The following is a 13,045-nucleotide window of genomic DNA, read 5'->3' as shown; positions in this document are numbered from 1 at the left end:
TGTGCGAAAAAATGCGCCGGTGTTCCTTAGGCTGCGGAGCTTTGGAAAATGAGTTTTCATTTCACAAGCTAATATTGCATTCTCTTGTCCAGGGATCCAAACTCGCCGTTGTCGCTAACAACCCTATAGAAACTTTATGAGTTAAGGGGTATTTAGTACAATGTAGGCAATCGTTTATATAAAGAACAATTTTTTATCTAAATTAAGCCCTTTTGGCGATTTAGTGTATTTCTAAATGGTTTCTGTCTAATTCGCACGCTCGAGTTTATGATTTTTTTTTAAAAGAGGTCTTTGAAACATGCGATATATTATTTTCTTATTTCTATTATATCCTCAAAGCGTTAGTAACATGAAATGCTTTTTCCGAAGGGTGTTCCATCAGAGTTTGCAATTTATGGCATAATATTCCTTGTATGATAAAGACATCACGAGAACTTCGAACCGTTAGAAACTCATTCTACGCACAAGCTTCGGGAAAGTGAGAGTAACGGATGGGAAAAATCATGTTTCGACACTGTTAGGTACAGTACCTACAAGCGTTGAAACAGAGATCTTTTTCGTTAGATAATTAGCTTTTCTGTAAAATGATCTGAGCTCTGCAGACACATAGTACTTCCCATTTTTGGGTTTGTATTTCAATATTCTGCTATTTATTTATATTTAAAACAAAGAGCCTGCTGAGTTTGTTTTTGTAATTAATTGATATTGCTTCTTAGTGGCATACCTGTAGCGAAAGAGGTTGGTTACTAAGTACAATAAGAACAACAATTATATTTTTCGTTACATCTAATTGTGTGTACATTGTTATCATTAAAAACGATATGGGCTCTGTGTGTCTGTCTTCCAATTTGGCCATGAAGAGTACTGCAGGTGATCACCATGGCGTATTCTTGATGTTGATTTGAATAAATCCAGATCACATGAGAGATGAAATCACACCCAACCGCTTGTCTAACAACTGTGTACAAAAAGTTGTGGCGACAGCATAAGCGTCAAAATAACACTGCATATTTGAAATACTACGTTAACACGGTGAACCGCAATGGATGAATAGCAAATTGGCAAGCGCTCTGTTGCCTACCGTTTTTACGCTTTATTTTCCGATATGAATATTAGCCAAGTTTTTTAACATTTTCATTTTACGTACGTCTGGCCTTAACTGGATCATCACGGTAAGGACTTGGGTTAGTTCAGGTGAGAAAATATGCAGTCTGGCAAAATACCGGAGGGGCAAGATAAACGATAACGTATATATATATATTTTTTTTTTTTACTGAAGCTATGTGACATGTTTTAAAATTTTACAAATATTGTACTCTCGCCTACAGACACTACACCACATGGCCCTTAAAGATAGTGGCGAAATATTGGTGGCTACCATTTGTCACTTAATGTATGTATCATCGATTCTGTATCATCGATTAACAATAACCCACAAAGAGCTCTGCACATCGCCATGCAGTACTGGGAGATGCAGACTGTTATAACAGCTGCAGTGCTTGGTTCAAACTTGTAGTAAAGGGAGAGTAAAATTTATTCCTTTTGATCGCAGTCTGAGTTTGCTTAGGTATTCAACCTTTGTCATTTAATTGTTAGTCGTGTGTTCTAAATTGGCGTGAGAGAAAATAATCCTACATTGTACCTGTGGTGTAGAAATAATTTGCTTTATAAATAGAGATTTACATATAAAATTTGCAGAGCGTATTTGTAACCCACTGGCTCGGCACACTAAGCAAACTTCGAACTCGTCGGCATTAGGGCCACTTATTACCACCTGTTTGTCTCCTAGGCATTAGGTAAAATGACCGCGAAACTATTTTATAATAAAGAAAGCTTGAAGTTCTCATTGTTTCTTTATGCAACTAGCATTTGCTTTTGTTATTCTTTCCCTGTATTGCGCATTTTAACACATGAAAAATTAGTTGTGGCTGAACTATGTTTGAACAGAAGCTGAAAATTCAGAAAATAAAATGTTTTCGTTCCTGCCAGTGCAAGTCTTGAGTAATAAATGTTTGTCTTAAAATTGTCGCCCAGTTGGAAAACGAGAAGAACTAAAATTGTAAGCTATGGCTGTGCTTACATAAAATTACTGTGATTTCATTCTATGCGCGGAAGCTTACGTGTGCCTCTAGAAAGACAACTTTAGACCGTTCTCAATCACTTCTGGAATTTTAACGAAATTTCTGTCATCTTAGGAGAAAATGTGAAAGTCATCATTCGGAATAATCTGACACAAGTGTAAAGTTTTTGCGATCAATGTGGACGTGTTTCAAACATTTCTATAACGCTCTGAGTAAGGTGAGTAGTCAAGTACTGTTTCGAAAATATTTAGGCAGCAACCTCCTTGGATAGAACTGTTTCTTTCTGGAGCCTCATCCTGAGCTGAAAAGGTGTCGCTTAATCTATTTTGGTATTGTTGTGCGAATGCAGCTGTCTGCGCGGTCAAGAATGGTTGTTATCATCACTCACAGAATGGCAGGATGAGGGAGGGAATCTGATGTCAGCGTGCACTTTGCTCTTGAGTTATGTGAATGGCGATGAAGTTAAACGCAGGTGCACAATGATATCGGTAAGGCGATAAAAAGACACGCCAATGGAATTCACAGCGTAAATCTCTTCACGAAAGAAACAGGGCCACTTTCTACACCAGGTAGGCCTCGCGTGTAAATTTTATCTCTAAATTCTTCGAAAACTGTTTTAGTAGATGTGTTCAGGCGGTATTCCTCAATGTTTTCAGAAACCGTTATATATATATATATATATATATATATATATATATATATATATATATATATATATATATATATATATATATATATATATATATATATATATATATATATATATATATATATATATATTGATACGTGGCAGAAGGCTAGTGCCACAACAGGAGAAACCACAACAGGTGGTGAGAGACGTTGTTGTTGTTGTTGTTGTTGTTGTTCTCCTCTAATGTGATGGCACCTACCCACACAGGGGGATCGGCCAAGAATTAGGGTTCAGAGATATTAGATTTTGAGATGTATAACTACATCGGAAAAAAAAAATAAATAGAGACGTAGGTGTTCAGGCAAGCACCAACCGTTTCTTCAGCTTCGTCGTCTATCACTGTTTAGTACATCGTCGTCCTCTTCAATGGCATGTACGTAACAATATTTCAGGATGTGGAACACATCATCCGCGATACCCTTGAGGATATGCCCTACCTTGTCCCTTTCCGTCATGGAGGTGTTGATCGTGCGACACAACGCAAGCACGTCCTGAATGTAGCCAAGGTAGGACTCCGTGGGGGATTGAACACGAGAAGAAAGGTCTTTTTTTTTTTTTTGCAGCCAGAGCGTGTCCAATCGGTTTCTCGAACAAGTCCTGAAGCTTTCGCTTGCAGGTATTCCAGGCAACGGGCTCTTGTTCGTGGTTGTGAAACCATGTTCGAGCTGTTACTGCAAAACAAAAGATGATGTTAGCGAGCATGATGGTGGCGTCCCAGTGGTTGTTCCGGCTACAGCGCTCATACTCATCTAGCCTATTGTCAACGTCTGGGTTGTCGTCGCCCTTAAAAATTTCAAGGTGGCGAATTTTAGTGAGAAAAACTGGCTAAGGCGATGTTCCCGCCGTGTTGGGGGCTGCTTCGGAGGTCATGGTGGCTGTTTGAGACGTGGTTGTTATTCCAGGTAGGTGGCGACCGCTTCGCAGATCCAGCTTTTGGCAGCGTAAATGGAGTAATCGGCGCATACGGGGATCTTGATTCACCTCCACCAAGATGATACGTGGCAGAAGGCTAGTGCCACACCAGGGGAAACCACAACAGGTGATGAGAGACGTAGGTGTTCAGGCAAGCACCAACCGTTTCTTCAGCTTCGTCTTCTATCACTGTGCAGTCCATTGTCGTCCTCTTCAGTGGCATATACGCACATATATTTCGGGGGGGGGGGGGGGGGGAGGGGGGGTATTTTCAAAGCGCCTCGCAGATGTGGTTTAATGCCACACATTATTCTAGCCCCTTGGGAAAGCAACAGGAGTCGAGAAAGTTCAACCAGGATTTATTAAGTGATTTTTAAAGATACGCACAAATATGGCAAATAATTGTTGGAAACATGAAAGAGTAAAAAGAAAGTAAATGTATGTACTATATATTCGCGTTCTGTGAACGTGAGCTAGGCGTATGCTTTCCGTGGTTCGAAGCAAGAATGTTTGAACCATACGCAGGAAGAAAATCCAGAAGTAATGTGAAATTTAAGACCTTACTTCATTATATTCTCAGAAGAGCCTACAAAGAACTCAATATTACTGAGAAGATAAATTTGTGTATTTATATTCTCCTTTTTTATCATCTCTTTCCAATTATCCTAGGATCGTCACTTTCTGTCTGTGCAAGGACTTAGACCGTTCTGAATTTATTTTAGTATTTCTAATGACATGGCAAGAGCCAACTTCGGTCTTTTTTCTCATATTTTGGTCTAATATAAAGTAGCATCATACCTCACAGCTTCATAAATGTTTACCAACTGACTATAGCAGCTTCAAATCGCCGTGACGTAGGTCGATTAAAGACTGACACGAACAGTCAGCATGTTTTTTCTGTCATGAGGGAAATTTAAGCCAAATAAGAGCTTAATGTCTGAAAAGTACTTTTGACGTTCATAAGAAAAATAATTTTATAAATGAGTATTTGACGTGAAGGACCATTTTAGGAAGTTCTCGATTTCAGAGTCCACTGCATTCACGGCAGCCGATAATGAAAATGTCACTTCACTTCGGCACCTTCGTCTATGTCGATCAATAATTTTCGTTTCTTACATGTTTTACTCCTTATTATCCAAACAAGCGCACAAAATCGATGGAATATAAAAGGGCGCATGAACTACATTTTACCCACTGTACTGACAACTGAAAAAATAGAGCTTTGAGAGCATTTTGTAAGAAATACCCGATAATTGCACAAATTTATTAGCAACATTCGAGTGTCCTAGCATAAATATACCAACGGCGAGCGTACTGAACACAAAAAGCAGATAAAATGTTTTGTCGCAACTCTCGCAAAGCCAGTCTTTAGACTTTAGATAGAGCGTTGGTGAGCTCAATCCTTTCATCCCTCCTTATCCACTTTCTTTACAATGCCTACAGTTCGGTGTTAGGTATAGTTGCGCTCCACCACCTGTTTAAGGAAATATCTATAAAAACTATTTTCTGAAAGCATCAGTACAGTGCAAAACCTGTGATTTTCAGGTATGTGCAAACAATAGAGTAAATGTTTTTGACGTGCCAGATTCTAAGATAATCTCTTAGCGTTCAGTCACATATATTGAAGCCAGAGTGCCCTGTGTGTAAACTTTTCAACGCATACGAAAGGCTGCGTAAAGACAAAGGACAGGCTAATTTTTAATTTGATTTTTTCTGCAATACTCTAAATAATACTCAGTGTGTCACTTGTATGTGCACAATTGAATCGACCCAAAAAATTGCATTTAAATAATGCTGACTGATACCAACCACACCCAGTATTACAGTGCAGCTCTCCTGTATTAAACATAGCTATATATGTGCACTAGGTATCTTAAAATTTGGCTGGATTCTTAGGGTTCATCTGGCAGCATCGGCAGCAAATAAAAGCCTTTCTGTGTGTTTTCAGGGAAATTTGTTCCTGGACTCAATTCAACAAAAAAAAAAAAAAAGAAAACCAAATTGCGCTCCAGGGATATTTCGCTGGTGATATCGATACTTCGATAGCTCTGGGTCCCACTTGATGTGGTCATTGAAATAAGCAAATCCGAGGAAGTGTTCTGAAAGCATTGATCACGCGCTAATTACCCTAATCTGACCACTTGATTCTGACAACTTTACACGATAAAGGGCACCGCTTCTGTATTGTAGCTACTGTCATCGACAGACTCTCACTTTACAAAAATTTCGAAAAAGAAAAGTTCCAAGGCACAGAGCGCGAAATTTTCAATACCTACGAGAGTGCGGCAAAGAATGTCCTTATTTAAATTCACACAGTAAAAAAGTAATGAAAGCCGTGCCAATGTAGAATCGCCCACGCGAATATTTCTATATCTTTGAATGATTCATTGGGAATCTACGTGAATCAATTCTGCCTAAGGCGAATGGGTGATGGCCTTCTTTCACGGAAAGTACTATATAGCTCATAGTACAACAGGCCCTAATATCACGGGAGCAAATCAATGAGATAAATAATGTTTGTTGAGATGAATGCCTAGCTGGTCACCGTTAAAAAAATATATGGGCGTGCAGTTTTTGGATGTTATTTTGTAATAAAGTGGTTTCTCTTTCCCAAAACCATCAAAATAAAGTTTTCCAGTAATTGGCCTGTTCTTGTTTTCATATTCATAAGTGCTTGAAGTGATATATTTTACTATTACTGCAGAAATAATTATTGAAAGTCGTGCAAATAATTTAGTTGAAGAGGATGTTTATTGCCCATGTTCTATGACAATTTGAAGGCTCCGGAAACAAAACTGCGAAGAAGAATAGAACAAACTTCTAGTGAAAATATTTCCAGTTCGATAAAGAGAACACGGACAGCAGGTTCAATGGCACCATAGTGAGGTCCGTGCTCGTAACAGATGCTGAGAAAATGGGTCATGAATATTCGCTAATATACACAGAAGGCATAGCGGCCACCCCGTCTTTAAAGTCACGAAACACAGAGAGTGCAAATATGCCGGTTGCCTGAATACCTCCCTACAATGTGGGGTCTAGATGTCCGCCCAGTGTTACACTGCAACCAAGTCCTATCTTGCATGTTGTTATAGCGCGTAACACATGGGCACAGAGCGTCCGAGAGGCGTTTCGTAGAGTCACTTGATAAGTGACTCTAGCGTTTCGCTGCGTTTGACGCCATCTTGTGACCGTGTGTCCCATCCGAAGGAAGAAAGGTTTGCAGATGCACGCAGCAGTGACGGTGTGCGCGGGATATTCCCCTGAACGTGGGGTAGAGCTAAGTTTCGTCACCTGATCAAGAGTCTGCGCGCACCACTGATGGCTACGGAGATATCAAAGAACTCGTTCAAGGGGTACTTGCGTCGCCGCGAAGAGTTACGACTGGTTTTTGTGTGGCGTGTAGATGGCACTCTTACTTTAAAAAGATGATGTCGCATTGGGCAGTTGTAAACGATATGTGCGCCTTTACTTGGCAGCCACACGTGAAGCCATATTTTCTGAGCTGTAAAAAATTTGTATAACCTGAAATGGAATTTTATTACGGCCAAATTATTTCTTGAGAACTAATACTATTGTCTTACTGCATAAGTTAGCATGGATGTTACCTGCCTTCATGGACACTGATTGACTTGTTTACATTTGTCACTGCTCTAAAAATGATTTCAGACAATACGCATCAGATGTTAGACTGCATTTTATTCACGAAAATCACGAAAAAGATGAGCTGATCGCGATGTTATCTCTAAAAACAAGGCTGGCAATCTAGCTAACTGCTAAACTGCTTCTCTCTTTTTTTGTGTGCTCAGAACCTTCATGTGATCTGTATTGTTTGCCTTGCTGGGAAAATATAAGTTCTTTTGTTGGTGGCATGGCGCTCGTCGCAGTTCTGCGGAACGCGCGTTAACAACAGCTATTCAATAAAGCTTGGAAACATTCGAACAAGACGGGAAATATTGAGGGACTTTAATCTGAAACACAAATATGTCATTTGAAAAAAGAAGACTACATAAGACAGCTACTAGGTCTAGCAGCCTTGCTTCCGCCCAGTTTGTACCCAACAGGGCTCCATAGTATTTACGAAATAACAATTATGACTAATAACTTTACTTTTTACAAAGCGATACATTTTTAAATAGTTTCTGCGACATGGCGCGTATTATGTGCACACTTGAATAAAATCTGACATTCTTTCAACATTCTTAACAATCATAGAAGCTCCTTATAATGCCCCCAAGGGCTCATGTGTGCCGACGTCAACATCGCACTTTCAGCGAAGCAACATCACCACATGACGCATTCTTTCTTCAGTGGTGTCGTTTCGTCATAAAGATTACTCTGACTGTATCGAACGAGCTCTATTCACGCCGTTGATGCAATACTCTTGCAGGCAACTGCGAAGAAAACATTGAACTTTCGAGAACTTTGCAACTGTTTTTTCTGTCAGTTTCGGCTCCCTGTAAGACTCGAAGCAGTGCAGATTGTGATAGTGTAGATTGTTCGGTCAGTTGATGAACCGACGTATTCCAGGAAGCATTTCGCAAAACGTCTTCTCAAATATGTATACGAAGCGTTTTTTGAAAAGAATGACCATGCTCAATAAAAACAAACAAATATGCAGGATTTTCTTTCGACTCCTATGTTCCGTCCAATATTGCCATCTTTTTCGAACTGTGGCCTGCATTATTTACATGCCCCTCAGAGCCTGCTGAAAACGCGCACACACGTGTCGTACAAGTATGGCGGTCATGGTTCATAGCTGGCCGAACGCTTTAACAGTGCCATAATTATGTTGTAATAATCCAATAACTTTACTGCAGTAGCATGGAGGTGGATGGCACATGAAGATATCAAAAACATTTCATGATTAAAACTATGGTCAATTAGAAGATCAAAATCATCACCGAAATAGCAAATGGAGTTTGCTGAATGAACTAATTCTTCCATCTGCTTGTTCTTTCCCAGGCTTTCACAATCCCGTAACCCGCTCTACATTATGGCCAGGTTATCTACCAAGGCTAGTATTAGGACAACTTTATGCTTTATTTAAATTAACCTGCCATTATCATGCATCAAACGAGGTCCCTGCTATCATGTGACTTGAAGTGGGCGCTACCTTACAGTTTCCGCAGTTATTCAGGTCTATAGCCTGTCACAGTAGCTGCGAAATTTAACGTAGCCCTTGGCGGTTATAACCAGCAAGCGTCACAGACTCAGCGGAGCTACAAAATAAGTATTTTCAACTTCATCATGATGATCGCTTATCGTCCAAGTGTTAATCATTTCTAGCTCTCTTTTTTTCTGTTCCTCTCTTTGCCTTCTCGACCGGAGTACTATAGCCAGCCTTGTCGGAGCTGTCTGGGCCTGTCGAACGAACTGCCCGACTCTGTTTTATTTGGTTGCCTTTTTTTTCCCTCAGGGACATTGTGCTCGGAAACAGGAAGCAATCATAAAACGTAAGTACCCTGGTCGTGAACAGGCATATCTGACACAGCTGCTTCTATGCATATTGTACGCTAATTCTGCAATTACAACCCCAGCCAACAAAATGATTTGGCCGGCAATAGCTGCTGTTGTGCAGCCACAGTGCTACTTCGAGAAGTAAATGCGTTAGAAAAGACTGCCAATGATCTCGCAAAAAAATAAAATAATTAGGCATTCTTCGTTTCATTCGATGCCATTATGGCGATACATAATGTCATGGCGGGGCGAATAATAGAGTTCTCATTAGTACTTTCGTTCTCTTCCTACCTGGGAGCAAACGCGACTGTAGCTCTGGCTGCTTATATTTCCGGCGAATTGTAAATTTGAAATACATCCTCTCTGCTGATTTAACGACGCTAAAGAGACAGGTGTATTTTACTTATAATTTTGTTTCGCAACTAGATAGTGACCTGATGTTTCAGGAGTAGCAAAGAGGCTCGCTGCTTTAGTAAACGTCCGCAGTGGTTAAATAATATTTCCAATGACTTTTGAAAGAATGACAGCAGCTTGCATACTACTTTCTTCAGCATGCATGTGCGGTGGACGAGGAGATTACTACTGTATAGGGTTGCATGGAGATAAAGATCTGATTGCGGGTAGTTGAAATATGAAATCACAGAAACCACATCAATCATTCACGTGACAACATGCAAAGGCTCTCAGAAGCATTCGAAACGTGCTGACTGCCTTCACAATCACCATGGTGCTATCCAGGAGTACACCAATAGAAATTCTTCAAATGTAAACGAAAATACGCTCTCGAATGGGGACCACATTCAATATTCATTATATGTGGCTTTGAATCCGAACGGCTATTATAAAACGGTGCATATCCGGGTTTACTAGGAAACACATTGTTCAAAGTTCGTCAATAAGCAAAGAGGTTCTCGCAAACGCTTTCTCTCACCAGCTGGGAACACTGTCAGGTAGGTATTCTCTTAACTTACAAAACTTGCACACCATAATTCACTACTTGGCGACACTCCGTGATATTTAAAGAAAACCCGTACACACACACCTGTAAACCATCAAACGCATGTCCTTAAAGGCTCTTGCGTTTTTAGAACCACCGAAGGTGAGATTTTTGACGATGACTGATACCGCACTTGGCGAGGACACCCGCATCGTCACTGTTTCCGGTTCGACAGAACAGCACTACCGAAAACTGCGTCTGAGTGGTGGTGCACGTGGTCCATGCATTCCTCTGCAGCACCCAGGGCGCTACAGTTGCTGCACTGCTTAAAACTTCAGCGCGCAAATGTCACCATTGAGCGGAGGATGGTGCGCGCACGGCACAATTTTTCACCCGCGGAGGACGTCATATCTTTGTCTCCTTCCGCATCTCCGTCGACGGAGCCGTTGGCGTCACGGGGCCTGTGGAACAATTATCTCTCTCCAGCTCCCCAAGGAGCCAGTAAGTCGTCATCTTGCCCTTGCCCTGCAATACCAAAGACGACTGTCAAGCCAGCAGTTGACAGAAGGCGAAAGCTCACTCTCAACAAAATGAACGGGAGGATGTATTGAACGGGAATGTGAGTGAATATATGGTTCTACAATACGTGGCAAACCATTCTACAGTTTTAGAAATAACGTTTATGTGAGTGAATCGCCTTTTATTTCGGTCAAACAAGGGCTGTGTTAGAGTTGTGTCGAAAGAGCTCAAGTTAGCATATTTTCATCGTAACTTCATCTTATTTTTATTGTGGGAAACAATGTTGTAAAATGGTCGTTATAGTAGCAACACTGATGTCCGATGCCTCGCGACAAAGACGCACTATTGAGGGCGAAAGAAATATTGGTAATTTTGTGTAGTGAACCTTATGAAGATTTTGATGACATTGCGAAGTCAGCCTGGAAAAAGTGGTCACATTTGGTATGGGAGACAGTTAACAGGGGCGATGAGTAAAGCGTTCTTTCTGCAGAGAAGCTGTGACCCAACAACACTGAAAACACTACAGGCTGCTTCCAAGGCCTCGTCTCATCCCACGCATCTCGTGCGGTATGTACTGGCAACAGGCATCATTATGGTAAGTCCATGAGGCCACAAGGAAATGGTAACTCACTTGGTTGGCACTTTATTGAGTACGATGTTTCTTTTTTTAGAAGCTTTCTGCTATAGAATAAGTGAGGACATCGCGATGCATGTAAATGCTTTCATTTCCCACTCCAAGTGAGAGGGCTTACAAGCACCTCAATTCACATCGCTTCTATCCCCTTCCTTTGATATAAACATCGTCACTTTCGATACTCTTAATTAGTACTGAAGAAACAACATAATATAACGAACTTACCTGATAAACTAAATCCAGGAATAGCTTAGGACTTCCCAGGATGGCTCATAGATGTTATGGTCATTATGGTATCGATAGTATGCCCTTGGCTGGTTAGGTTGAGCAGAGCACACGCCCACCTGGCTTATTTTTGCGGCTGGCGTGTCTACGCCATAGTTTTATTCTCAATTCGACAGCGCTTTGGTCACTTTTCGCTGTTGTTGGTGCATTACGCGCAGCAGCATTTCGTCTTTTCTTGCACATACGTGGTAGGCACAGCGCAAAGTCCGGCCACTGCTATCGCTCTCTGACTCGTTCGTAACACTTGGCCCTTATTCAACGGCCTTACTAATCATTAGCGGCTCGCAAAACTTACGGAATAACAAAACAACGGCATCAAACACACAATGCGAGGGGTAGCGACTTGATGCTGCCATAGTACTCACCCCTCTTCAACAGTCTGACCGTACATTACGCGAGTAGAATTAATCGATAGGACAACGAGGAAGATGACGACATCCAAGATGCAACGCGAGAGGCAGTGACAATTGTTCAGTTTTGCAGCCGATTCGGAAATAATGTTGCTTTGTTTTAGGTGGTGCCGATGCGAATACGCTTAAGGCTGTATCGTGGTTTGTGTTTTTTTCCCTGGATACCATTCGGACGGAAACTTTCGCAATGCCTCAGCTACGTTTCTAACACTGATAGCATTCATGTTTATCATAGTTTCCAGACGCTCCTCGCTTTCCCGTGCTAATAATATGAGCCCAATGTCTCACTTGCTTATTACCTCTATTCGTTTATGGCAAGCAACGTTTACTGCTAATACGACCACCTGGACAGCCTCCGTGACACATCAGAGTGAAACAAATAGTTATCCTAGAAATTTAACCCACCATGCAAAGAAAGCTTTGCGTTCATTCACTGCAAATGATAACCGTGGCACTGAGAAGTTGTTGCTGAAAGCCAGATGAACTGTTGTTTGAAACCTAGTAATTATCTGTAACTTGCTTTAAGAAGTGTACAGCTTCACACGCTTGCAAAAATGGCTAAAACCGAAAAAGATACAGTAAAACCTCTGCTAAGGAGCCGTACTTATGTTGTGTAAACACCAATATATAAACCAAAGAAGAGGAAGTTATCTTAGGTCTTAATAGCGTGAAAATTTACATTCGGTAAAGAGCAGAACTTTAACTATAGAAAAGAGGCAATGCGAATTGTCATCTTAACTTATTGAATCATGGTGGGTTATTCAGTGCTTCCCTACGTATTTATATTCAATTGTCGTCACTCACGTGCTAGTGATCCATCAAATTTCAATTTGTGTTACTTATCCTACTGAAGCTAGTGCTCCAGAATGCAGCTGTAGTATTTTCGAATAAATAAATAAAAGATGGCCAAAAGTAGCCCCAGCAGGTGAATGATTAATCAAGGCGCACAAGTAAAAACACGCGCATTAAAAGCCCCACATTCTATAAACAAACCAATTCGAGTGTGCCAACAAGGGAATATTGCTGTCGGCATCTACGTCCCCGAATCCAGTTGAGTTTTCTTTCTTAAATATTCCCAAGAAACGAACCCAGTGCCCTAACGGTTGCTCAAATCTGTCA

This window comes from Amblyomma maculatum, chromosome 6, assembly GCF_055883805.1.
Source record: "Amblyomma maculatum isolate TAMU_Amacu chromosome 6, ASM5588380v1, whole genome shotgun sequence".
In the NCBI taxonomy this organism is placed as follows: Eukaryota; Metazoa; Arthropoda; class Arachnida; order Ixodida; family Ixodidae; genus Amblyomma; species Amblyomma maculatum.
The sequence above is the reverse complement of the archived record's forward strand: the minus strand, read 5'-3'. Positions refer to the sequence as shown.